Genomic DNA, 3,894 nt, shown 5'->3' on the forward strand with positions numbered 1-3,894 from the left:
TGTAATATCAGAGTTAAACAAGGTTTCCCCCTCTCCCCTACCCTATCTGGCATTTACATGGACAAGCTAGAAGGTTGTTTAGAGGAAGCAGGTTGTGTCAGCACGATCTTAGTTGGGATAGTCATCATCCTTCTTCTCTATGCTAACGATATTGTTCTTCTCACAAGGTGCCCATCTAGTCTTGATAAGCAACTTAGACTTCTTAAGAATTTCTGCTCTACCATGGGTATGACTGTTAACACTGAAAAAACAAAAGTTATGATTATCAAATCCAAGAAGGACACTTATGCTAATTTTATGTATGACAATAGTAACTTGGAGGAAGTGTCTTCTTACAAGTACTTAGGAATTTATATTCATGATATGGTCAACTAGAGCTATAGCATTGAGAAAAGGATTAATGGGGGGTGGAAAGCTTATTTTGGTCTTGAAAATAATTGTAAAACAATAAACCTCGTAATGTGGGATAGAAAGAAGTTCCTCTTTGAAAATTTAGTCACTCCTATTATCTTATATGGATGTGAGTTTTGGGGTTGCAACATCTCTAGAGAATCCTGTAGAAATATTGAGCAAATCCAGAAGTGTTTTATAACGTATAACCTAAAAATTAAACACAATACACCCTATCTTATTCTCCTTATAGAAGTGGGTCTTTCCCCTATCGAGAGCCTAGCTATGACTAGTCTTATGTTGTACAAGCATAAACTCAATAACATAGGAGACCATATAATTCCTAAGCTAGCTTTAAATTCTAGCCAAAACCACCTAAGGCGCAAAGTAGGTTGGTATAAAGACACCAGGGCCTGGTTAAACCATTGGGAGATCGATGAGAATGTTGTATTGCAAAACATGAATAACATTAAAAATATTGTTACTTCTAAGTTCAAAGAAAAAATGTGGTGTGAGAAAGGTTTAGCAGCTAAAAGAAAATTAAGATATTATAAGGAGGTCATCAACCCCACCCTAGAAGATCAAAAGTATATCTCTGTTTTAACTAGCTCAAAGAAGAAAATTAATATAGCCAAGATTAGAACGAACTCTCATGAACTCCATAGTGAAACGGGTTGTTGGGCAGTTCCTAAAACACCATGGATGGAAAGGATCTTCCATCTCTGTGAGAATATGAACATCAAGGATGAAAATCACTTCCTCTTAGAGTGCCCCGCGTACAACCACATTATATCTTAGTTTCATAATCTTTTTTGCAATACTGACCTTCCTAGCCTTTTACAATGTCAAAATTATAGTGAGCTCGGGACTCGGGAGGCTTCTCTCCAAGATTTTTGAGCATAGGAATAAAATCTTAAATCAAACTAAATTATTCATTTCTTTAGGTCCGATAGACCAAAGTTTGGTCATCCACTACATCAACATCATATATATATATATATATATATATATATATATATATATATATAACCATCATAATACATATAATTATATATTTGACACGTTTTATAATTTTTAATTACTTTTTTAATTTTTTAATTTTGTAATTTACATGGTCATGTGTGTGTGTGTTTTAATTATTATTTTTTACATTTCTACGTGTTTATTAATTATATATTTTGGGTTATTGATATGAATTATTATTATTATTTAAATTTATGTGTTAGGCATGTTATGAGCCCACATTATGTTTTTTTTCATGTGAAAAAAAATAATTTTATTGCAAATTTAAAAGGGAATAAAATACATTTTGCATATGTTTTGGAGCATTTTAAGAATCAAGATCATAGCCTTGAGAGCAAAAAAGATCTCAGCTCTAAAAAAATGAGGATCAAGATTTATAATTATAATTTATTTTCTCTTTCTTCTCCTTGTTTTTTTGTACCATCTGCCAACTCCCTCCAAATGAGCAAACAAAAATAATTGTCAATTCCCATTCGTGTTTTTTTTAGAGTCATAACCTCCTAGTTCATGTACTCCCTTTCTTCCTCTTATCCCATTTTTTTAGCATATCAACAGACCATTAGAACTAGATTCATGTTTCTTCTCATCAACTTGTTCATTATCTTTTATTATTATTGGGTACAGAATCATTCTATGACCTAATACACGTGTCCTTTAAAAAAAAGGTGAAGAAGAAAGAAAATTTGGTTAAAACAAAATGAATTATTTAAAATTTAAAACAAATATTTAGTGACTTTTGATTATGAAAATAAAATCTAAAACCATTATTTAAATTTTCCTCCATTGGCTAAGGTGGCTGGGTCTATTTTGGGCAGTGTTATTTGCTTGTCGAGATAGCTTCTATGAGAGGGATTTGAAGTCGAGTCTTTGTTTACTGGGTCGTGGTAGGTCCACAGTCTGAGGGTGGTGTTTTATTTGTCCAACTGTAGAGGGAATTAAGTTAGTGGTTGAATTTGTGTAACCTTATGCCTGCTCAGGTCGATTGTTGCCAAAATTCAGTCCCTTTGTGTGGGGTTATTGTGACGATTTAGTGTGTTGGATTCCAAACTTGGTTGAGAGGGATTTGGGTTGGTATGTTTTTGCTCTCGACCCCTCTTTTTCATCTCGAACTCTCTTGCAAGGTCCTCCTTGCAAGACTTGATCAACTCACCTGCATCCATGGGCTTGGTAGCAGTGTGGTAGACTATGTTATTTCCGATCTCCCTTTATACAACAAAATAATAAATTTTGACATCTTAAATGACCACAAGCCTGACTCTGATCATAAGCCTTTACTTATAACTCTCAATTTTGTCATGCATAGAGATCCCATAGAAGATAATCCTTATAGCCAAAAGAACTTAATCTTTGATAGAAATAAAAACAATCTCTTTCTAAATGAATTAAAAATTAATTTGCTTCCTTTATCTAGTATAGACAACATAAAAGACCTTTCTCATAATTTTACTACAACCCTTTCATATTCTATTAACAAGTTCTCAATTGAAGTTTCAAGTAATAAAAGAAATAGAAAAACCAACCCATGGTATGACAAATATTGTAAAAGTGCGAGGAGAGCAATTACGGAAGTTGTTGATGAATCTCCTAAAATTGGCAAGATAAAAATATACAAAGCCCTAACTAAAAGGAAAAGAAGGCAGTATATTCATAAAAGACAAGAGAATCTCTTACACCTCTCTAAGGTAGCTCCTAAGAAATTCTAGAGGCAGATTCTAACTAGGAAAACTAAAGATAATAATAAAATTTCTTTACACGACTGGAATTTTTATCTTAAAAGGATTTATGAATCTCCAAATGTCATGGATAACTTTGAAACACTGCTCACAACGAAAGTAGTTTTCTCATTAGAAGACATTGATTTTGGGGTTAAACACCTGGCAAATGGGAAAGCTAAGGACATTGAAGGTTACCAGGCGGAAATCTTAAAAATTGGAGGTCCTGTCCTGATCCCCCACATCCAAAATCGTTTTAATCAAGCGGTCAAGCAAGGGTTCCCTAAACCATGGAATCAAAGCCTCATTATCCCTACTTTTTAAAAGTGGGAATACAAATAACCCCTCTAATTATCGGACAATTATGATCAGCCCTCTCTTCGCCAAGTTATGTGGTATTATTTTGGAAAATAAGTTGAGCATATGGCTTGAAAGTGAAGGTAAGCGAGCTAAAGGCAAAATGGGTTTTAGATGGCAACACTCAACAACAGACCACCTCGTTACACTTAGGATCATTGTGGAGGAATTTCGCAATGATAAATCCAATCTCTTTTGTTGCTTTGTGGGCTTTAGAAAGGCTTTTGATACGATTCCTAGAAAAATACTATGGAATAGATTAGAAGAGCTAAAGGTTCCTTTTGAGTTGAGAGCTACAGCTATAAGGTTTACGAGAATGTAATTGCCAAGTTAAAGAGTAGTGAGGGGTGGTCAAAAGATATTAAGTGTAATATCAGAGTTAAACAAGGTTTCCCCCTCTCCCCTACCCTAT

Source organism: Pinus tabuliformis, chromosome 5_2 (assembly GCF_031772625.1).
Source record: "Pinus tabuliformis cultivar Carrire ecotype Pingquan chromosome 5_2, CPIR1, whole genome shotgun sequence".
In the NCBI taxonomy this organism is placed as follows: domain Eukaryota; kingdom Viridiplantae; phylum Streptophyta; class Pinopsida; order Pinales; family Pinaceae; genus Pinus; species Pinus tabuliformis.